General features: G+C 38.5%; 1 pseudogene; it reads left to right on the plus strand.

The window, feature by feature from the left end:
- LOC112624348 overlaps positions 1 to 23,402 on the plus strand; it is a 102,595-nt pseudogene extending 79,193 nt beyond the window's left edge.
- The last annotated feature ends 1,383 nt before the right edge of the window (positions 23,403 to 24,785 follow it).

The following is a 24,785-nucleotide window of genomic DNA, read 5'->3' on the forward strand; positions in this document are numbered from 1 at the left end:
AATTCCTGGCCAATTTCGCAAGAATGTTTATTCCAAACTGAGATCATCTTTTTTAAAAAAGAAAAAAGACACAGACAAAGGGGGTAAGGAATGAGACGGAGATGAAAGTGCAGAGGAAGCAAAGGAAGGGTAGGAGAGAGAAAGGAAGGAAGGGTCAAAGGGAGGGAGGAAGAAAAAAAATAAGGAAGGGTTCTTAATAAATCAAGAGAAGACATTAGATTTTAAAACTGTCTTTTCTCTATCTGACCAGATACCTACCTAATCCTGCAATGAAATTTTATTAATTACAGAGGAGGTAAAATATTTCATTTTTACCAGAGATTCATTAATTTAAAGTGTTCTAACCTCAAATTCACATTACAGAATCATAGTATTAGGGCTTTTTCAGATTTTAATAATTTCCCTAATTAACATAAATGATTTTAAAGGAAATTAATCAAGAAAGACTTTATTTCAGAAAGGTTTATGGAAGAGGAAAATATAGAGTGAACATTTAGGGATAAAGATAAACATTATAGAAATGCAGAGTCATGACTGATGCATTCCAATCTTGTGTATGTCTGGAATACATCTGCAAATCATCTGCTCAGCCTTCAGAATAGTCTGTACACACACAGATACAGCCACACATACATCCAGAGAAACCCAGGCATTGTCAAGCCTAGAGGAAGCCAATGTTGACCTGTCAGTCCCTTATCTGGTAAGAAGGAAGCATGAACTGCTCTATCACACTTAATTTGCCTCTGATTTCTGGATCCTACTAAAAAGGAAGGAGGATGAAATTTTTTTTCTTTTCTATTGATTCAGAATCTGGAATTTTGACTACAAAAAGAAATTTTTTTTTGAAAGCTTGCCATTAGTCTAAGGCAAGGGGTTACTTAGGGATTGAAATGTATTAGCTGCTAATGTTTGGCTTAGTGAGAATATCAGGATTTGGGAAATAGAGTTTGTAGTTTGCTTAAAATTTACTGTAGACCTCCAAATATTAAGATTTTAACATTTGTATTATTAATGATAATATTATTCTTTTTAAATCTGCATTCTGTTTTTCTAAATGTTGGGTTCTAGAGAAATATATTTGAATAGCACTTGCAACTTCCATGAGTTTCTTACCAATAGTAAAGTTATGTGGTAAGAATCCCAGATAATGCCTTCACAATTCAATTGGGAAGATGATGTATAATTTAAATATATTATGTTAAGTTTGCTTTAAGTGCTCATTCAGCAAACTATGTGCAAAAAAATGCAGATAGAATGATGGATAGTTAGATTAAATTATCGACTTCCTGAACTTTCCACTTTATAGATTCTCATTCTGAAAGGATTTCAATTAAGGGGAAGAAGTAGTGTAGTCTTAATATAAAAGTATGAAGTAGGTTATGAATAAGCTTTTATTTTGTGAGTTTCTAATCAATAAGCTCATAATTGTTCATGGTAACTCTTTTAGGCTAAACAAGATTATCAACATCATGACATTTTCTCCTTGCTAGGTCTTCATTTTATATAGAGATTCTTCCCTCAGGAATAAAAAAAGTCAGAAAAAAATTTCCTTAGGTTAGGTACAGTAAATGAGTGAATTATAACTGTACCTTCATTAACATTTTAGTTGTATTACAGTCAACAAGGAAAAAATGGTCAAAGGATATTTATTATGTTTACAATGTTAACTCTTTCACGTAACCAGCCTCTTTTTTTCCCCGAGTAAATGCATTTTATCACATTTTCTTGCAAATTCGTATCTTCTCTTCTTCCCTTCACAAAAAAATTTAACCCACTTACATTCTTTAAGAAAGCATTGATGAGACTAGAAACGATCAGGATTACAGATGTCAAATTAATGTAACATATTCCTTCAATCCAACATGCATTGAGCTTCTACTACATGCCAGGTGCTTTGTTAGATGCTGGAGATGCAAGTTAAATAAGATGCATAGGGCCTTAACTCAAGGAGGTGGCAATCTATTGGAGAAGACACTACCAACCAGAATACAATGTGAGCTTTTTACTGTGGAAGTATAGCAGTTGGAACACTTTGGTTGCAAATGACAGAAAACGTGATTCAAACTGGCTTAGACAACAAAGAAATGAACTGGTTCACATGACAAAATTGGAGAAGGGGGAATGGTACATACAGCATATCTCAATCCAGAGATTCAAGTGATGTCACTGGAATTGGTTTGTGCACCTCTCTTAGTTCTACCTTCATCTGCATTGGATTTGTTCTCAAGCTCCAGTGAAGACTGGCAACTCCCAGCTCATTTCTTACTATGTATTATTTGAGAAGATTACTCTTTTAGTAACTCACATTGACAGAGGGGTCAGATTTGTAGAAGTTAATAATGCATCTTTATTTCGTCTTTCCTTTCCTCTTGGTTCTGCACTTCTGCTTTCCAGAATCATATTTCTAAGTAAACTTCCTGTACATAAGTCTTTGTCTTAGGCTCTGCTTTGGAGAGACCCAACCTATGACTGGGATGTTATTCCAGCACACATTAACCCCTAAATTTGCCCCTGATCTATTATCACAGACTCCTAACAACCATGTTTCTACAATGTAGTCATGGTTCCCTGATCATACCTGATAAAACTAGGGAAAGAAGCCTAATAGACAAGGTGGGCCGCTCAGAAATTTCCCCAGGGGTTGGGAAATGGATTGAGGAAAAGTTGTTCTCACTGTGGTGGACGAAGCTTTACAACTTTGTTGGAGCACACTCAGAGAGCTGATGATCAGAACTGAGGAACTTCATCCACAGCAGTTGTCAAACCATTGGGAGTTGGAAATAGACCATGGTGAAAGTACCTATATTAGAAAAATCAGCAGCTGTTACAAATCCAGTCTTTTTCCACACAGACAGCCAATTTGCTAGCACACCACTGCCTTCTTCCCTTTGTAGTATTCTAACACCTGAGAAAGGATGAGTGCCTTTGTTCTGTTTACAGAGCAAAGTACAGACCAAGCAATATGGGTCAGGCAAAATCAAATAATCCCCAAACTAAGAGCTTTGTTAACTCCTGTTGGGGCACAGAACTTTGGGCTGAGGTCTCTCCTGAAATGAAGACCTCGTCTGAAATGAATTATTCTTATAAAATAATTTTCTCTGGGCCCACAGCACAGGTTCCAATTGATCTAGTAACCTATTATTGGGCTTAGAAACTAAACTGAGCTTGCCAGAGACCATCTTTGGTCTGGTCTGGTTACTACCAGGAGACAAAGGACAAATGGCAACACAGGTCCATGAATTAACAAAAGACAAGAGAGACATGGGACTGTGCCACCCACAATCTGAAGCCATGACCTCATCATTAATTAGCAAACCTCAGTGTATTGCTTGATGTCACCAGTAACATAAACCAGTCCTCCTCCTATGAGGAGGAACATGTCACAGGAATAGGAAGAAGAATGGAATTGTTTCATCTGTTGGGGTTCAGAAACCAAAACATGGCACTGTGATGTGCTGAACTGAAGAAGCAGCCTTAAGGTTTCTTTGACCTTCCCCCTACCTCCTTTCGCTCAATCCTGTCTCTCTCAAAGCACAAGATGAAGTTGTTCTCCGAAGATCCCTTTTCTGCCTGAAGTCTAGACCTGGCAATAAAGGAAACAATGACCTCTGTTTTCTTCCTTGAGTTTTTATTAACTGAACTAATATCACAGGAAGAAAAGCTGAAGTCTGTCAACAAACCTGAACAGACTTTTGTCACAAACCATCATAGGTTCTTCAAGCCCAGTGTATTTTGTCCCAGGCCATTATATGTTCTCCAAGCTCATTGAATTCCCCTGAAAATCAGTTACTACGCTCCGAAAATCATCCGCACTTTTCCATTTCCCTTCCCCAGTTACCGACTGGGATACTGGGTAATCACTCTGTGGTTTTTCTCCTGTGCACACAAATAAATTTGGATGTCATTTCTCCTATTAATCTGCCTTTTGTCAGTCGATTGTTCAGCAACCCTTCAGAGGGCAAAGGAAGAGTTTTACCTTGGCTCCTACAACTTCAATACTGCTCCCTTCTGGAGACAAAAGGAGAAAAGTCTACTCCTCAATAAAAATGTGCAGCTGCCATGTTATCTGCCACGAGATCTGAGGAGCAGAGGAAGCCACTGCTGAAGAGAAGAATAAAGCAAGACATGAGATGGACAGCACTGCTGCTTTAGGTTCCTGGTAGCTTTCAGTTCCTTTGGAGGCCCAGCACGTGAAGCACTTAGTACAGTATGGAGAATGGCATTCTATGAATGTTGATGACTATTAATGCCAGCATACTATTGTCGATGACTATTAATGCCAGCATACTATTTCAAATATTATAATTTTTAATTCATTTAGTCAAATCTCCTCCTAGTAAATATTTAGACTGCACTTCTAGTTCTCTCTCCAATATATGTATGTATATTAGAGAGAGAGAATTATATAATCTTACGTGTGTGTGTGTGTGTGTATGTGTATGTGTGTAATTATTCTGGCACTCATTAAGACAGTAAGGAAGACTTTATTCAAGACTGTTTATAACCAAGGAACAGAGTGAGGGGATCAGTGGATGGAAAATTACTAAGAGGAGACATCAAGGTAGGAGGATTCTTGCTAAACTGACCTAACAGGATTCTTGCTAAAGGTGGGCCAAGGACTTATAAATCAAAGGTAGGGGATGAACTTGGTTATATATCAAGGGTGACCCAATATCAGTGGGACAGGGGGAGGGCACAGATTTTTACTGAACTGAGCTATGCAAGAACAGGACAGGCACCCAGAAAGCCAAGGTCAGAGCTAGTTGAGAAGAGGACTCAAAAGCATAACTAAAGTTTGGTCAAGGAGGGAATCTTCGTTGAGAGAGAAAAAAAATTGTTTGATTAAAACAAATGTCTAGTAATAGAATTCAGTGAACATGTATGAAGCATTTTTATAATTTTTGTTACACAGTATCAATGGATTTTTGAAAGAATTGAGCCTATTTACAATACAAATACATGACAGTATGAGTTTCTCCAATTTTTCACAGCTTCTTTAGACCAATTCATAATATATGTAAGTATACAGAATTCTTCAGTCATTCAGAAAAGAAAAGGTCTAAGCACAATCATCCAATTTTTTTTGTTTTATCAACAAAATTGGATGTTTTCCTCATTAAACTTACAGTGCTTTTGAAGTTATTTTGGAGTTGCAGCCTTTGTAACAGAGGTCAGGCATTTTTGTTCTCTTTGTTGTCTGAAGCACACACTGGAATTTATTTTATATGAACTGGTTTCTACTTTCTAACCAATTGTTCCAGTAAAATCTAGACCACTGCTACATGCAAGAGAATCAATTTCCTGACATTAATAGTCTACATGTTTGTTTGTTTTTTTCTAACCGACCCAATCAGGAGCGAGGTAACTCCTCAGTCACAGTTTATTTTTTGCCCAGCCTTTGAACCATTTACTAGGTATTTACCTAGTCATTTTCTTGATTCAGCTTCCTTCCCATGTGCCTTATATATAATCACTTGAAGTAGCACAGCAGACGCAGGTTTAATAAGAGAGCTCTCACCATCTTTGCCAGATGCAGCGTTTTCCAGTTTTCTCTTAGAAAATGCAAATGATTGGAAACAGTTATAACAACGCAGTTTACCCCACGCAGATAACTTGAACGTATCACTAGAGGATTCCATAGTGAAGTGCCCACATGGTATGGAGAACGATATTTCCCTATTCTTTTACTGAAATACCTCTGCATTATTTTCCTAAAACAGAGAATTACTAACTTGGACAAAGGGCAGGCAGTACATGCCATCTGTGTGTTCACAATAGCTAATGGTAACAGCCAACCTTTATTGAGCCCTGACTATATGCTTGTCTCTGTTTTAAGCATTTTCATGTGCTTAAAATGTAATTAAATTTCATTTAAAATTAATTCAATTAATTCTCTCTAAACCTAAGAAGTGAGGATCATCAGTATCCCATTGTACAGATAAAGAAACTGAGGAACCAAGAAGTTAAAAACTTTGCTCAAGGTCACATAACAAGTAAGGGGCAGAGCTAAGATTCAAACTCAGACCCTTTGATTCCAGACACCAAGTTCTTAGATGTCTATCTCAAGGACAAGAACCAAACAACAGGCTGGGCATGGTGGCTCAGACCTGTAATTCCAACTCTTCAGGAGGCCAAGGTGAGAGGATGCCTTGAGCTCAGAAGTTCAAGACCAGCCTGGGCAATATAGTGAGACCCTCGTCTCTATAAAAACCATAATTTTTTTTAAAAAAATTAAGAAACAAACAATAAAGCCAAATTTTCTGCAATGACACATTAGTGATGTTTCCATTACTTATCTAAAACCTTAAAAACACATTCATAAATTCATTCCAAATGCTCTAGAAATTTCCATTAGTTTACAATCCAACCTCTAAAACTTAGTATTTACCCTAAACTCTAAAAACTTAAATATTTTAAGCTTCATTGTTTCTTTGGGATTATTTTAAAAGCCAGTAATATACTTTGTCATTCTTAGATGTCAGGCAAGTTCGAATTTATTGTCAGTCCTTGTATTCGTAAATTGAAACTCACTCATTTGCTAATATGCCTTTACACAGCAGCTCTGCCATCCCTTTTCCATGTAATTGTTAGACTTTCCCTAACATCTTTACACATTTTTTTTAAGACGTGTTGACCGGAACCACAAAGGATATTACTGGCTTATATGTAAAAGTTTCTTGCTGAAGTATAGGGAAGTTTTATTTTGTTTTTACTATACTCCTCATGATGAATGTTCTTGACCTTTTTGGCAATGGAGACAGACATTGGCTCTCCTTGGAAATCTATGTCTCTGGGATCATAATAAAATGTCTATAACTGTGATATCACGGAAAGAACTCTAGCCTGTACATAGGTATCCCAGGCCCAGTTCCCTGCTTTGCCAACTTTCAAAAGTGTGATTATGGAGAATCTATCTAAATCTTGACTTCCTTTCCCACAAAAGGGAGCACTGATAAACCACTTTATATGGGTGGGTTAAGGACATGGATACTGAAGCCAAACCACCTGGTTCAAAATCTAGCTTAATTGTCTATGGGTGTTAACTTGGGCAACTTCACCTTTTTGTTCCTCAATTTCCTCATCTGCAAATGAAAATTATAACACTAATACCTACTTACAAGCATCAAATGGTTGTTAAAACCATCAGATGAGTTAAAAAATGTAAAGCACTGAGAATCTAGAACATTGTCTGGAACAGTAAGTGTTAATTATTGTTACATTACAAAGATAACGTGAGAATGAATTAACATGTAGCACCTGAACTATTAGTACACACCTAAACACTATTTCATTTATGCAGTCATCTACAGGGAGCACTTATTACATGCAAGGCAGTATGCTAGACACAGGCATATAGACCAACAAGTCACTTGCCCTCACTAGTTATATTTTCATAAGAAAAGAAAATAATAAACCAGTAAATAAATATACTACAAAATAATAACCACAAGATAATAAATATCCAAAAGCTCAAAACTATTACTGTTAAAAAAAAAAAAAGAATGGAGTTCTGAGAGTACTCACGAAGTCACAGAACCTGAATCTGTCTCAGTCCAAAGTCCCAGGCTTTTTCCACGACTTTTACAACCTTCTAGCAAACAATTTCTACAGAGTGAAAAGTACCAAGATGGAAGCCTGCACATGTGGTGGCACTTTATTTTTTCCACATGCATTTTCTTTCTCTTGCCATTAAGCTCAAGGCCCATATACGGACCTCTCCTCAGGCAAAGAATGGCCTGATACCAGGCATACCTGCAGCTCCCTTGCAGCTGGTACACACACTTTGGATGCAGGAGCTGACTTTGAAGATACCTACTTTAGGTAAGCATCTCATTATGATGAGTAGAATAATTAACAACGACTGTAAGTGCTTTTCTGTACTAAAAATCTTAATAACTTTAGGCGAGTTAAAAATAGACAAAACGTTCTTTCTAATAAAAAATATGCTGTTGAGTTAATAACAATTAAGTGAAAAGCAGATAAAAATAAAATTAACAAGTGATCCAACCCCTTCATAAATTTGCACATGGGTGATCTCAGTAAAACATTTGTTTTTGTTTTATTTTGTTTTGATTTTTTGTTTTAAGACCTAACTGACTTGTGATAATTGCTTTCTCTTTCAGGAGCAGTTACAGATATTTTGTGGCAGGAAGTCTTCCCTTAAGTGCTGAGTCTGCACTGAAACAAACACACTTCTAAAGAAGTAAACTGTATAAGCAGTAATGTCTTCATAGCCAACCACTGGTTCAATCATTTAAAACGTTTTTAATCAAGGAGCCCTAGAAGAGAGTTACCCTTATAAAAAGCCCCCTGGTTACGGTTGTGAGCCACCACGCCGTTTGGAAGTCCGAAGCGGCTGGATCACCTGAGGTCAGGAGTTCAAGTCCAGTCTGGCCAACATGATGAAACCCTATCTCTACTAAAAACACAAAAAATTAGCCAGGTGTGGTGGCAGGTGCCTGTAATCCCAGCTACTCAGGAGGCTGAGGCAGGAGAGTTGCTTGAACCTGTGAGGTGGAGGTTGTAGTGAGCTGAGACCACGCCATTGCACTCCAGCCTGGGCAACAAGACCAAAAACTCCATTTCCCAAAAAAAAAAAAAAAAAAAAAAAGCCCCCTGATTCACAGCTCAGGAGTAGGAATTCACACAGTTGCTAAGCCTCAGCAATCTTAGAAAAGAAAGAAGGAAACAAAGATGTGAAAAATTTATTTTGCATTGACTCAGTCAGAAAGTAGTGAGAAGTCTGGTCACAGAATAATTTTATTTAGGAAAACAGAAATCTATGGGACAATAAATTCTATAGCTACATGGAAAACGGAAATAATAATTACAGCTTAGGTCCTTTAAAGCCATGCTTCTGAGACTCTAACGTGCATATGAATCACCTGGGGATCTTATTAAAATGCAGATTCTGATTCAGTAGGTATGGGGTAGAGCCTGAGATTCAGTAAATTTCACAAGCTCCTTGGTGATGCCAATGCTGCTGACCCCGGAACCACATTTTGACCAGCAACATATAAAGAGAACACATTTGCTTATTGTAAAGGTTGTATCTACTGTTAAGTTTAAACACCATTTCATAAATTAATGTGAAGAATTGGGCATCTTTACAAATAAAAGAGCTAGGAATTAATTGTTCATTCAATCAACATCACTGAGCTTACCACATGCTAGGCCTTATGGCAGGTACTAGACATTCAACAATAACTAAAGCAAAAAGTACACTTGGGAGGCTGAGGTGGGCAGTTTGAGCTAAGGAGTTTGAGCTAAGGAGTTTGAGTCTAGCCTGGGTAACATGGTAAAACCCCATATCTACCAAAAAATATAAAAATTAGCCAGGCATGGTGCCATGCACCTGTGGTCCCAGCTACTCAAGAGGCTGAGGTGGGAGGATCACTGGAACCCAGAAGGCGGAGGTTGCAGTGAGCTGAGACTGCACCACTGCACTCCAGCCTGGGTGACAGAGTGAGACTCTGTCTCAAAACAAAACAAAACAAAAACAAAAACAAAACTACCCTTGATCAATCTACTTTTGACTGTTCTTTCAAGCGAGCAATAAGCACATGGATTACAAGAATTTTTGTCATTCACAATTCAAAATGTATCAATCATGCTTCTCGTGTTAAGTTTTTCTTGATGTAACATTTTTAAGAATGCCTCAATTCAGATTGTTTACACTTTTTTTTTTTTTAAGATGAAATCTCACTCTATTGCCCAGGCTGGAGTGCAGTGGTGCAATCTCGGCTTACTGCAAGCTCCACTGCCCGGGTTCAAGCAATTCTCCTGCTTCAGCCTCCCAAGTAGCTGGGATTACAGGCGCCTGCCACCACGCCCAGCTAATTTTTGTATTTTTAGTAGAGACAGGGTTTCACCATCTTGGCCAGGCTGGTCTTGAACTCCTGACCTCATGATCCACCCGTCTTGGCCTCCCAAAGTGCTGGGATTACAGGTATGAGCCACCGCGCCTGGCCTGTTTACACTTTAAAGATAATTAGCCATTTAATCCAGTGAATTAGCAGTGCTCTATTTTATATGAAGTAGTAATACAATTTTAAAAGTTTTCATATGCATGGCATAGTTTACCAGCAGCTAGCTACCTTATTGCAAATGTTACTGGGTCATTTCAATTAAAATTAAAGCAAGTATGTAGTAATGTGGCAAGAAATGTATCATTTAATTTTGACTTAGTATGGCCAAGTGCTCAGGTGAATGTCATGGCTCCTGCCTCAAATTTGTATGTGTAGTATAAATAGTAGGAAAACTTATATTCATCAAAGAGTTCATCTGTTTTTTTTTTCCCCCTCATGAGCATCAACTACTGCCCTGCTGCATAGTAAATGGCAAAACAGAATCACCAGAAAGTTTCAAAATTCTATCAGGTTAGACATACTAAGAGAACAGATGACCTACTCAAGATTATTTTGCTTTCCCAAAAGTGGATAACTCTAAGCAAGAAGGGAGAATAAGTAAGTACATGAAGGGCCATATTCGAGTAGTATATTTGCAAAGAGCATCTGAACCAAGTCTTTTCTTACCAGATTTTACCTTTTTAAAAGATGCCAGGAGGTGGCAGCATATGTTACAGCTGCGTGAGTTTACTCATTTAGCACAGGTTCTCAGAAAGTCCGGTGTATCAGATTTGGAGGAGAAGGGTTGGTGACAAGCATAGGGTGTCAGGAGTCTGTTTAGATTAAGAAGGCATTGGGACAATATTATAACACAGTTTTATACTTGAAAGCAAAATAAATCTGGCATCATTGGTGTTCTATTAAATCTTAAAATCTTGGGTAGCCATATACAAAAATTAACTCAAGGTGGATTAAAGACTTAAATATAAAACCTAAAACTATAGAAACCCTGGAAGATAACCTATGAAATACTATTCTGGATATAGGATCTGGCAAAGATTTCATGATGAAGACGCCAAAGCAATTGCAACAAAAACAAAAATTGACAAATTGGACCTAATTAAAATAAAGTGATTCTAAACAGCAAAAGAAACTATCAACAGAATAAACAGACAACCTACAGAATGGGAGAAAATATTTGCAAACTATGCATCTGACAAAGGTCTAATATCCAGAATCCATAAGGAATTTAAGCAAAAAAAAAAACACAAATAATCACATTTTAAAAAGTGGGCAAAGGACATGAACAGACACTTCAAAAGATACACTTGTGGTCAAAACAAGCGTATGAAAAAATGCTCAACATCACTTATTACAGAAATGCAAATCAAAACCACAACGAGATACCCTCACACGCCAGTCACAATGGCTATTGATAAAAAGTCAAAAAATAACAGATGCTAGTGAGGTTGCAGGGAAAAGGGAATGTTTATACACTCTTGGTGGGAATGTAAATTAGTTTGGACATTGTGGAAAGCAGTTTGAGGATTTCCTTTTTTTTTTGAGACGGAGTCTCACTCTATGGCCCGGCTGGAGTGCAGTGGCGCTGTCTGACTGCAACTTCCGCCTCCCGGGTTCACGCCATTCTCCTGCCTCAACCTCCCTACTAGCTGGGACTATAGGCGCCCGCCACCACGCCTGGCTAATTTTTTGTATTTTTAGTAGAGACGGGGTTTCACCGTGTTAGCCAGGATGGTCTCGATCTCCTGACCTCGTGATCCGCCCACCTCGGTCTCCCAAAGTTCTGGGATTAAAGGCGTGAGCCACTGCTCCCGGCCATACGATTTCTCAAATAACTTAAAACAGAATTGCCATTCGACCCAGCAATCCCATTACTGAGTGCATACCCAAAGGAATATGTTAAATAAATTGTTCTACCGTAAACACACATGCACGCATATGTTAATTCATAGCACTATTCACAAGGGCAAAGACATGGAATCAACCTAAGTGCCCATCAGTGGTGGACTGGATAAAGAAAATGTGCTACATGTACACCACGGAGTACTACAGAGCCATAAAAAAGAATGTGATCATGTCCTTTGCAGCAACTTAGATGGAGCTGGAAGCCAATATCCTAAGCAAACTAACACAGGAACAGAAAACCAAATACCACATGTTCTCACTTATAAGTGGGAATTAAGTGTTGATTAAATATAGACACAAAGAAAGGAGCAATAGATACTGGGGCCTACTTGAGGGTGGAGGATGGGAGGAGGATAAGCCTCAAGTACTATGTTTATTACCTGGGTGATGAAATAATCTGTACACCAAACTCCTGTGACACATATTTATCTGTATAAGAAACCTGCACATGTGCCCCTGAACCTAAAATAAAAGTTAAAAAAAAAAAATCTTCAGTAATGGGAATATACAGAAGTTATCTGTATCTTCAAAGAACAGAGAGAGGAAGACAAAGGAGAGCCTGGATTTTAATTGAGATACATATGACTAAAGTGTAGTTCTAGAACTGTCTCCATAAACAATTTCCTTCACACATTATATTTGCTAAGGGTTTGGTATGGTGCCAACTACAGAGTATGAAAACTCAGTAAATATTTATTTCCTTTTTTTCACCCATTCCCACTACTGAGAAAGATTTGCTCTAGGGCAGCTGTTATTTCATTAACCAACAGCAGTGCAATTTTTGCTTCTCGTACTTTTGTCATAGGAAAATCATTACAAATACAACAGTCATAAATGTCTGGGAAATCATAGCAGATGAACCTGGCAGACAGATAATCAGGAATGAAGTAGCCCTTTCTGAGTAAGAGTTCAGACTAAGAATAAGAATCTCAATGAATGTGATTATTCTAGTTGCCACAGCCCTGCTCAGTGTTCAGTTTTAAAGGCTTTCCGCCTTATCATCAGTCTGTCTCTTTACCTATATTCCTACTTAGAAAGATGTTCAACATATGCATCACTATTTTAAAATTATGAATTAAGACACACTAAAGAAACTCTTTTTTAGTTTTTTTTTTAAAAGTTGATCTGCATTTATCCTGTTGAGATACACTCTTAAGACTTGAGAATATATGCATTAAAAGCCCTACTATTCTTCTTTTTCTATAAAATTCTACCTTATCATCAATGTACTATTTTCATTATTAGAACAGATATCAAAACTTCAGAGACAAAAATTTATTCTGGGATAATGTATTCATTTTTTTTCAAATCTTGTGAATTCTTCATCTAGAGTAAACTAAAAGATGAACAATGAATCATGTGTGGCTTGGTATGACTCAAACTTCTGAAGAATAGACCTGTTAATTGTCACATATTCTTTCCTAGGAAAGAATTTTTGTGACCCAAACTGCTTTCAAAAAATCCACCAAATTCTACTAACACTAAGGTTTCAGATGGGAAATTTAGAGCTAGAAACGGTATATAGAGATAATATAATCCAACATTTTTGTATGACAGATGGGAATATTTTAAAAATTCAATAAAAAATATTTGTAATTGTAAGAATATTATTTGCTACATCCATGTAGATGATTACTATATATATTTTACAAAAGAATTTTTAAATATTTGCTTTCGATGTCTTCTTTTTAGGCAAAAAAAAAGGCTATATTGCTAAAAATAAGAATAAACTATGAATTGTATATATCCATATGTTTCATTGCTCGATATGACTGTTTCATGAGATTCTATCTGGCTCAACCTGACACACGTTTAACTACAGCGGGCTTAAGAAAAGATACCAATGTTTATGAATCTGTATGGCTTGGAAAGAGGAGAAAATGCTTAGGGTGGCACAAATATTTGGAAAAGCAAGAGGAAAAATATAAAATGGAATAATACAATTTTGTGGCAACATAAAGTGCAAGCAAAACCTGCTATGTCAGTTATTAGAAATCAAAGGGAGAAAAATACTCTCCATTCGGTAACAATAGGAAATTAAAAAGAGATTTTTTTTTCAGGGACTTGAGGAAGCAGGTTAGATTTGCCTAATTTGCTTCTCCCCAACTTTCCATTAAAATACCTATGAATATCATTCTTTTTAAAACTGGCAATAGTTCTGTAAACTCAGAAGACTTTATGCCAAATTTGGGGTGGAATTTTCACTAAAGATCAAGGGAGATGGATAGACTATTTAGCAATTTCTTCCACATCCTGAGCCATACTGACAGTCCTGAAGAAGAGGGAAACATACTTCAACTCATCATCTACTTGGTAAATCAATTAATTTCACTTATCTTCAAACTGTAGGCACTGAACACTTGCAGATTCCTCAAACACGTAAAAATAGGTATCTAATATCCTCCACCACAATTCAGACCACAAGTGAGGGAGTGGGCCCAAAAGTTGGACATAAAAATACATATACTTGGGATGAAATGTATTCATACACTTCAATATATAATTTATGTAAGCAGGCAATTGCATTTTTAAATTATCAATGTGATTTCCTCATTCTTTTTTGAGACACATGACTTTCACTTAGTCTTCCCTAAGTAATTACTTGCCAGGGTTACAAAATAAATGCAAAAAGAACTGGACAGGTCATGGTGGTGCATGCCTGTAATCCCAGCACTTTGGGAGGCCTAGCTGGGCAGATTGTTTGACCCCAGGAATCCGAGATCAGCCTGGCCAACATGGCAAAACCCTATCTCTAAGACAAAACAAAAATTAGCCAGGCATGGTGGTGCATATGCCTGTAGTCCAAGCTACTTCGGGGAGCGGAACAGGGAGGGGCTGAGGTGAGAGGATCACTTGACCCCAGGAGGTCTAGCCTACAGTGAGCCATGATGGAGCCGCTGCACTACAGTCTGGGCAACAAACCGAGACCCCATCTCAAAATAAAAAAGAAGAAGAAGAAGAAAAAGAAGAACTGGGGTATCAGCAACAGTTGCATCCAAATATAAGATTTTGTAGCAAGACAATGAACAGTCATGTAAGTCAGTTTAGACCATAAAGTTTTACATCAGTAAAAGGAAAGTTCTCCTAGGCCCTGGGAAAAACAGGAGCTAGAATAGCCAGAAGAGCAAGATTATATTGTAAGTATTTGTAAATAATTGTAATACAGTTATTAAATTGAATGCAAAAGCCAAAAAAATCTTGATATGAAATTGACATTTCTTTTAAAAATAAATATTATACTAACTCCATAAGCCCTGTTACATGACAAAGACTGAATTGTTGCGGGGGAGGGGGTGGGGAATTGGAGTTGAAGTAAAGTTCTGCTTTCCCAAGCTCCTTTGACCACATCCCACAAGTGTTAATAGGAAGTAGAGTGAGTTTAAATTTTAGTCACAAACTCAAATGCAGCATATCTTTGTCTCTTTTCTGTTGCTTATAATAGAATAACTGAAATGGAGTAATTTTCAAAGAAAATATATCTATTTTTCAAAGAAAATACAGAAAATTATACATTGAAAATTAAGCTTCCAACACGTGAAATCTGGAGAACATTCAAGCCCTAGCATTCCACCCCAACCCCCCAAAATTCATTTCTTTTTCACATGCAAAATACACTCACTCCATCCTTATAGCCCCAAAATTCAACTTGGTCCAGCACCAACTGAAAAGCCCAAAGCCTACAGTCTACAAAATGGTAGTATAGGATTAAGGCAAACATTCCCATTCCAAAAGGGAGAAATAGGCAAACAGAAAAGAATAACAGGCCCCAAGCAAATCCAAAACCTAGCGGGACAGACATTGCATCTTAGAGCTGGAGAATAATCTTTTTTGAGTTCACACGCTGCCTCCTGGACACACTGGAGCAGGGGCTGGGCCCTCAAGGCCTCAGACAGCTGCACTCCTATGGCTTTGCTGGGTGCAGCCCACATGGTTGCTCCTTTGGGTTGGAGTCCAGTGCCTGAAGCTTTCCTAAGTAGATGTTGCATACTGCTGGTTACTTCACAGTTCTGAGGTCATGGTGGCAGTCTTGCTCCCAGGGCTCCACTTGGCTTTATCCTAGTGAGGACTCTCTGCAGTGGCCATGGCTCCACTAGGCACTGCCCTGGTGGGGACTCCCTGCAGTGCCTCAACCTCACATTTCAGCTGCGCATTACTCTACTGGGACCTCTCTGTGGTGGTTCCAGCCCCTGTGATAAGTCTCTGCTTAGGTCCCCAGGATTTCCATAACATTCTCTGAAATCTGGGTAGAAGCTGCCAAACATTTATAGCTCTTGCTCTCTGCAAGCCTGCAGAATTAGTACCACGTGGACTCCGCCAAGGTTTATACCTTCCGCAGCTGCAGTTCAGCTGTGCCTGGTGTGGGGTGCAGAGTCACAGGCAAGGAGCCTGCTGCAAACCTGCAGGGAGCCTCCCTGGACCTGTATCCCAGTACTACTCTGCCGTCCCAGGCTTGCAGGCCTGCGATGAGAGGGGCAGCCCTAAAGATCTCTGAAATGCCTTCTGGGTCTTTCTTCTATTCGCTTGATGATTTCTGTTTTCTGTACCAATCTCCTTAGCAGATGGTCTCTCTAGGCCATACTCTTGGATTCCTCTCCTGAAAATGCTATTTCACATAGCCAAGCTGATAAATTTCCAAATTTTTCTACTGTTTCCCTTTTCTCTAGAAGTTTACCATTAGCAGTTAGAAGTAACCACACAGCAGCCTGAACACTTTGCTGCTTAGAAATTTCTTCCATAGGCCGGGCGCGGTGGCTCAAGCCTGTAATCCCAGCACTTTGGGAGGCCGAGACGGGCGGATCACGAGGTCAGGAGATCGAGACCATCCTGGCTAACACGGTGAAACCCCGTCTTTATTAAGAAATACAAAAAACTAGCCGGGCGAGGTGGCGGGCGCCTGTAGTCCCAGCTACTCGGGAGGCTGAGGCCGGAGAATGGCGTGAACCCGGGAGGCGGTGCTTGCAGTGAGCTGAGATCCGGCCACTGCACTCCAGCCTGGGTAACAGAGCAAGACTCCGTCTCAAAAAAAAAAAAAAAAAAGAAAAGAAATTTCTTCCATGGGATATTCTATCACCCTTAAGTTCAGCTTTTCACAAAGCCCTAGGGTGTGGCCACACAGCTGTGTTCTTTGCTATGGTGTAGCAAGGGTGCCCTGTGCTCCAGTTCCCAACACCTTATTCCTCATTTCCATCTGAGGTCTCATCAGCATGGCCTTTGCCGTCAACATTTCTATCAACATTCTGGTCATGACCACTTCGCCAACTTCTAAGGACTTCCAGACTTTCCCTAGTCTTCTTATCCTCTAAGACTTCACCAGAATCTAGGCTTTTTCTAGCCTATTTTTCCAAATTCTTCCAGCCCCTGTCCATTAACCAGTTCCCAAGCAGCTTCCACACTTTCAGGTATTTGTTATCAGCAACACCTCACTTTTCACTACCAATTTTCTGTTTTAGTCCATTTTCTGTTGCTTATAGAATACCTAGAATAAGTAATTTATAAATAAAACAAATGCATTTTGTACAGTGATGGAGGCTGAAATGTCTCAGGGTGAGGGACCAAATCTGGTGAGAGCCTTTGCGCCGGTGGGGACTCTGAAGATTCCCGAATTGGGGCCACAGGGCATCACATGGTGAGGAGACTGGTTGTGCTAGCTCAGGTCTCTCTTTTCTTGTATAGGCACCATTAATCCATTAACCCTTTAATCTGTTGTTCCATTAATGGATTGATTCATTCCTGAAAGCAGAGCACTCATGATCCCATCAACTCTTAAAGGCCTCATCTTTTAATACTGCCACATTGGGTATTAAGTTTCCAAAACATCAAATTTGGAGGATACATTCAATCATAACACAGCAGAAATACAGCCTAGTTTATTTTTCTACAAGTCAATTTAATATCTGTTTCAAGTCCCTATTCCACCAGGAGTGGAATTTGGGGCTCAACTCTTCTCCTCTTTAATTAAGGTTGTTTACATAGTGCCAAGGAATGAAGCAGGTCTGCTCTTCAATGTCGGCCATCTACATAGGCATCTGCCAAGACATCCGTCATCTCGTCTGGTTTTCAGGGCTTGATCATCATCAGTCCAAACAAGGTGACATTGAGATGTCACACCACCCAAAGGCACAGGCACTCTGGGGCCCTTCAAATGATAAGTTATCATTTGAATCCCTAGATCCAGCCTTTGCTTAAGTTTATGTTTTGGAAATCCCTGTTATATTAATAATTCTTATTGGTACTATCTTTCTTGCTTCATCTTGTAGTTTTGCTTGTCTCTACTTTTCTCAGGCAGTCTCTATGTACAACAAGATCAGCTTCTAGGAAATCTAGCCTTGTATGTTCCTTGCATATTGTAATCACAGAAATAGAGAAACAATCTTTCTTCCAACACACAAATCAAGACAAGATAAAGGACTCTGATTTCCCCAGTTTTGGTAAATTGCCCACCTCTGGCCAATTCTTGAGTCAAAAAGATAAGCCACTCTGATTGGTCAGCTCAGGCTATGTGCTATCTCAGGTTAAGTTTCACAGACTCACATCTTAAGACTCACTCAAAAGATTCCATTGAGAGTGATTTCTTAAGTATATGCTTCTGAGAGAAAACAGTAAGGGAGTGGGGAAAGCTAGAGAAGGGGAAAAAAGCCTTGCAATTTCCAAAACCTGATATGAGAGCTGTGGATCATAAATTATACCTCCTAGCATGTCATCCTGGGGCAAAGAAGCCCTGGGTGTGGAGAGATTGGAAGGCCATAAAACTTCCAGGCACTTTCAGCTTTACATGTAGACAAGGCAGACCCAGTGCCCAAGGCCCAGCCTCCAAAGGGCTCAGGTGCAAAGCCTTACTGGCAAAGCACACAAAAGCTGGGAATGGGCTTACAAAACTGGCAAAAAGGAATCCCAAAGAATCGAAGCGGAGTATCCAGTGTCCACTACATTTGCTCAGTGCCTTTGGTGGGGAAGATACAGTCTCTTGATTAATGCCACCAAAACATTCTCAGGGTTAGAAGGAGGACAGTTCTCAAGGGAAAGAATATGAAGCCAAAAACCTAAGTGACCACTTGTATCATTCAAAGTCTGCGGTAAGGCTGTTAGATTTTTCTGGGGCTATAGTATTTCTGCACATTTCCTTTTCTCCTGATAATTTTTGACCGTAGGTGTTGATGTTAGTCAATGCATAAAGTTTTATAACTGTTATAACTTCATTGTGCAATGTAGTGTTCATGATAAAAATAACTCTGCTTTTAACCATTTAGTGTTTTGACCCTTGAGATCTATGTTGTCTGAAATCATTAATTACATCTGTTTTTAAACATTGCCTTATAAATCTTTGTCCACCCTCTTTTTAAAAAATATGTTTGTTTTATGGAAGATATCACAACCAACCCCAAAGAAACATGGAAGTGTATTCAAGTCTTCTATGAACACCTTTACATGTATAATCTAGAAAACCTAGAAGAGATGGACAAATTTCTGGAAATTTATCCTAAATTAAATCAGGAAGATATAGAAACTCTGAACAGACCAATAACAAGAGGCAAGATTGAAATGGTTAAAAAATAAAAATAAAAATAGTCCAGGATCAGAAGGATTCACAGCTGAATTCTATCAGGCATTTACAGAATTGGTACAGGCAGGGCGCGGTGGCTCAAGCCTGTAATCCCAGCACTTTGGGAGGCCGAGACGGGCGAATCACGAGGTCAGGAGATTGAGACCATCCTGGCTAACACGGTGAAACCCCGTCTCTACTAAAAAATACAAAAAAACTAGCCGGGCGAGGTGGCGGGCACCTGTAGTCCCAGCTACTTGGGAGGCTGAGGCAGGAGAATGGCATAAACCCGGGAGGCGGAGCTTGCAGTGAGCCGAGATCCGGCCACTGCACTCCAGCCTGGGCCACAGAGCAAGACTCTGTCTCAAAAAAAAAAAAAAAAAAGAATTGGTACCAATCCTATTGACACTATTCCAAAAGACAGAGAAAGAGAAAATCTTCCCTAAATCATTCTATGAAGTCAGCATCACCCTTATACCAGAACCAGGAAGGGACACAACAACAACAAAAAAGAAAACTATAGACCAATATCTCTGGTGAACATAGATGCAAAAGTCCTCAACAAAATACTAGTGAACCAAATCCAAGAGCGTATCAAAAAGATAATCCACCATGATCAACTGGGTTTCAGACCAGGGATGCTTTAACATATGCAAGTCAATAAATGTGATACACCAGACAAACAGAATTAAAAACAAAAATCACATGATCATCTCAAGAGATACAAAAAAAGCATTTGACAAAATCCAGCATCCTTTTATGATGAAAACCCTCAGCAAAATTGGCACAGAAGAGACATACCTTAAGGTAATAAAAGCCACCTATGACAAACCCACAGCCAACATTATACTGAATGGGGAAAAGTTTAAAACATTCCCCCTGAGAACTGGAACAAGACAAGGATGCCCACTTTCACCACTTCTAGTTAACATAGTACTGGAAGTCCTAGCCAGAGCAATCAGACAAGAGAAAGAAATAAAGGGCATCCAAATCAGTAAAGAGGAAGTCAAATTGTCTCTGTTTGCTGATGATATGATCGTATATCTAGAAAGCCCTAAAGACATATCCAAAAAGCTCCTAGAACTAGTAAATGAATTCAGCAAAGTTTCAAGGTACAAAATTAACGTACACAAATCAGTAGCTCTGCTATCCACCAACAGTGACCAAGCTGAGAATCAAATCAAGAACTCAAACCATTTCACAATAGCTGCAAAAATAAAATAAAATACTTAGGAATATACCTAACCAAGAATGTGAAAGACCTCTATAAGCAAAACTACAAAATACTCCTGAAAGAAACCATAGATGACACAAACAAATGGAAGCACATCTCATGCTCATAAACGGGTAGAATCAATATTGTGAAAAATAACCATACTGCCAAAAGCAGCCTAGAGATTCAATGCAATTCCCATAAAAACGCCACCATTAGCTGGGAGCAGTGGCTCATGCCTGTAATCCCAGCACTTTGGGAGACTGAGGTGGGTGGATCACCTGAGGTCAGGAGTTTGAGACCAGCCTGGCCAACATAGTAAAACTCTGTCTCTACTAAAAATGCAAAAAATTAGCTGGACATGGTGGCGGGCACCTGTATTCCCAGCTACTAGGGAGGCTGAGGCAGGAGAATCTCTTAAACCTAGGAAGCAGAGGTTGCAGTGAGCTGACATTGTGCCATTGCACTCCAGCCTGGACAACAAGAACAAAACACCATCTAAAAAAAAAAAAAAAAAAAAAAAAAAGCCATCATTCTTCACAGAGTTAGAGAAAACAATCCTCAGATTCATATGGAACCAAAAAAGAGCCCACATAGCCAAAGCAAGACTAAGCAAAAAGAACAAATCTGGAGGCATCACATTACCTGACTTCTAACTATATTCTAAGGCCATAGTCACCAAAATAGCATGGTACTGATATAAAAATAGGCACATAGACCAATGGAACAGAATAGAGAACCCAGAAATAGAGCCAAATAATTACAGTCAACTGATTTTCAGCAAAGCAAACAAAAACATAAAATGGGGAAAGGACACCCTATTCAACAGATGGTCCTGGGATAATTGGCAAGCCCCATGTAGAAAACTAAATCTGGATCCTCATCTGTCACCCTATACAAAAATCAACTCAAGATGGATCAAAGGCTTACAAATAAGACTTGAAACCATAAAAATTCTAGAAGATAATATCAGAAAAACTCTTCCAGATATTGGCTTAGGCAAAGACTTCATGACCAAGAACCCAAAAGCAAATGCAACAAAAACAAAGATAAATAGATGATACTTAATTAAACTAAAAAGCTTCTGCACAGCAAAAGAAACCCACAGAGTGGGAGAAAATCCTCATCTATCCATTCGACAAAGAACTACTATCCAGAATCTACAAAGAACTCAAACAAATCAGCAAGGAAAAATGAATAATCCCATCAAAAAGTGGGCTAAGGACATGAATAGACAATTCTCAAAAGATAATATACAAATGGCCAACAAGCATATGGAAAGTGCCCAGCATCACTAATTATCAGAAAAATTCAAGTCAAAACCACAATATGATACAACCTCACTCCTGCAAGAATGGCCATAATAAAAAAAATAGATGTTGGCGTGGATGTGGTGAAAAGGGAAGACTTTTACACTGTTGATGGGAATGTAAACTGGTACAACCACTATGGAAAACAGTGTGGAGATGCCCTAAAGAACCAAAAGTAGATCTACCATTTGATCCAGAAATCCCACTACTAGGTATTTACCCAGAGGAAAATAAGTCATTATACAAACAAGAAACTTGCACACACATGTTTATAGCAGCGCAATTTGCAATTGCAAAAATGTGGAACCAGCCCAAATGCCCATCAATCAATGAGTGGATAAAGAAAATGAAATATATGAGTTCTGGCTAGGAGGCTTCTCATTCCATTCAAATTGTTACAAAGTTCAGGTAGACAAGACCTTCCTGTGAAGTTTTACCCCCTACTCGTCTGGCCACCCTCCTGATGGATGCCTGTGGTGCCAGGCAGGAATGGGCTACTTGGGGATCCAGTGAGCTCCCAGTGCCTTTCTGCCACTTCCTCTACTTCTGTATTTCGCTCAGCTCAGCTCTCTAACTTGACTCAGCTCCAGCTTTTCTTAGTGCCTGAAGCATCTGCAAGTGAAAATCCAGAAGAAGACAGACAGAAACTGAGCTCTTGACAACACATTCACTAAAGAAAGTGACCTTTGAAGATGTAGCTATTGACTTCACCCAGAAGAGTGGAGCTTTCTCTTGATGGACACATCCAATAGAAAGCTGTACAAAGATGTGATGTTGGAAAACATTAGTCACCTGGTGTCCCTCAGGTATCAGATAAGCAAATCCTATATAATTTTGCAGCTGGAACATGGAAAAGAGCTGTGGAGGGAAGGAAGAGAATTTCTTCAAGGCCAGAGTCCATACAGGGAAAGTGCCTTTAGGAAAAAACATATGGTATCCATGCATCCTATCATCAGAAAAGACACATCCACCAGTTTAACAATGGAGAAATCTCTCATTCCAGAGGATCTCTTTGAACATAATGATTTGGGAGAAGATTGCACTCACAGTTCCACAATGACTCAATGTTTGTTAACTCATAGTGGAAAGAAACCCTACATCAGCAAACAGTGTGGAAAATCCTTTAGTAATCAGTTGTCCCCAACAACATAAATTCGTAAATTCATACTAAAGGTAAATCATATCAGTGTAATTTATGTGAAAAGGCTTATACTAACTGCTTTCACCTTAGACAGCACAAGCTGACTCACACTGGAGAGAGACCACATGCATGTCATCTATGTGGAAAAGCCTTCACTCAGTGTTCTCACCTTAGAAGACACGAGAAAACTCACATGGGAGGGAGACCATATAAGTGTATCAATGTCAGAAAGCCTTTATTCAATCCTTAAACCTTCAAAGATATGAGAGAACTCACTTGGAAAGAGATGTTATGAATGTGATAAAAGTGGGAAAACCTTTAGTCAAAGCTCTGGCTTTTGTGAGCGCAAAAGAATTCACACTGGAGAGAAGCTACACGCATGTCTTTGTGGAAAGCTTTCAGTCTATCTTCGGACCTTAGATGACATGAGAGAACATGCACTGGAGAAGAGCCATATGAATGCCATTTATGTGGGAAAGACTTCAGTCAATGTACTAATCTTAAATAGCAATGAGAAAATTCACCATGGAGAGAAAATTATAAATGTCTCCAGAACGTATTCTGACTTTAGATGACATGGTGTTAGGAATGATGAATGTAAGGAAAGTGGAAGAGACTTCAGCTATAGTTTTAACATCTCAATATTCCAAAGGACTCAAATCTTGAGGAAATACTGTAATCAACATGGAATATACTTCAGTTACCTTTATTCTTCAGTCCACATCAATGAATGGAAGAGAAATTGCACGACATGTATGTAGCAAAGACTTGTTAGTGATCTGATCATAAATGACATGAGAGAGCTGAAACTGTCAACATAATAAACTAAAAGTCTTAAGCAATGACTTTGACTTAAAACATATGGGACTTTCAGGTAGAGAATCTCTAGCTCTGCATGTATATACATAACATATATACATATGTCGTTGGAAAAAAGAAAATGTGTATATATGTGTATATACATGTAATATATATTTCAATATTTGTAAGTATTATTTTATAATTATTTTGTATGTATTATTTTGCATTATTTCAATATTTGTAAGTATTGATCTTTTGGAAAAGTTTAATGAAATTTCTTATATAATTCTGCATTCAATTTATTCCCAGGTCATTTTGCTTTTATACATTTACATGCCACATTTTTATGAATCGACATTTTCTCAAATTTCTGAATTATTTTGCTAAATTATGTATTAAGAGTTTTTTTCTAGAGGTCCACCTTCTTGACTCACTTTTCTGATGAGAAATCTATCAGGTTTCTCCACAGTGATTTTCAGGTTTGATAGCTCCTCAATGTGAGAAACTTAATGTCAACTAAGAAATGAATTACCATTGAAGATTTTTCTCCTTTCAAGATGCTGACCGTGTTTTGTCCAGTGTGAAATCTCACATGTGCCACAAGTGCTGCTCTATGAAGAAAGGATTTCTCATGATTTTTCATTGCATAACTTCTCCAGTAAGAAGTATTTGGTATTTCAAGAGAATTCATTGCCCTCGGAAAGACTTTCTGTTCTTATTTAGCTTATAAAGGCTTTCCTCTCTTATTTTCCATTTTAGCAGCATTTTATCACTGTGTTTTCTTGTGAACATCAAGCCTGGTGGTTGGCTGAATATTTATTCACAGAAAATACAAATAAAGGTTCATCCAAGTAAAGTTTTCTTATGTTATTTGACAATAAATTGCAAATAAAAACATTTTCACACTGAATGCAGAGCTAGAGATTCTCTACCTGAAAGTCCCACATGTTTTAAGTCAAAGCTGTTGCTTAAGAATTTTAGTTTATTATGTTGACAGTTTCAGCTC

This window comes from Theropithecus gelada, chromosome 5 (genome assembly GCF_003255815.1).
Source record: "Theropithecus gelada isolate Dixy chromosome 5, Tgel_1.0, whole genome shotgun sequence".
NCBI lineage: Eukaryota > Metazoa > Chordata > Mammalia > Primates > Cercopithecidae > Theropithecus > Theropithecus gelada.